Raw genomic sequence first — 552 nt, forward strand, 5'->3', positions numbered from 1 at the left:
ATGCTTGCTTAGGCCGTACTGAGATCCGGCGCAAGTAATTGTGGAAGCGCTGGCGCCGAGGCGGCGGTCAAATGCGCTCAGCTACCCATAAACTGAACCAGCATCTGGTTCTGAGCACGAAGTGCAACAACTACCGTTTGAAACGGCGCAAGTTGCTCCACCGTCGCACGAAGTGAAGTAATCGTCTTCTCGATGGCTTGGAGCCGCTCTGACAGAGCACGAAAATCCTCAACGTGAGGCAGTCGGTAAACAAAGTGCTCCAGGCTCTTGAGGTCTTCAGCACAGCGGTAGGCAACCTCGGAGAGATGCTCGGTAGAGTGACGACGGACTTTGTCCTCCAATTATCAAAGATCATCGCAAGTCACCAGACGGCGATCGACCAAGTTGAGATCGCTCGCCGCCGACTCTTTTCGGGGAGAATGGTAGCGTCCACTACCACGTGGAACGTCTTGTGGGTCGTTGTCGACGACAGGGTTTAGCCCAATACCTTGTGGAGTGGCGGGGATACCCAAACTCCTAGAACTCGTGGGAGTTTGAGGTGCCACTTCGGCA

The sequence above is a fragment of the Plasmopara halstedii genome (assembly GCF_900000015.1).
Source record: "Plasmopara halstedii genome assembly, contig: Scaffold_614, whole genome shotgun sequence".
NCBI lineage: Eukaryota > Oomycota > Peronosporomycetes > Peronosporales > Peronosporaceae > Plasmopara > Plasmopara halstedii.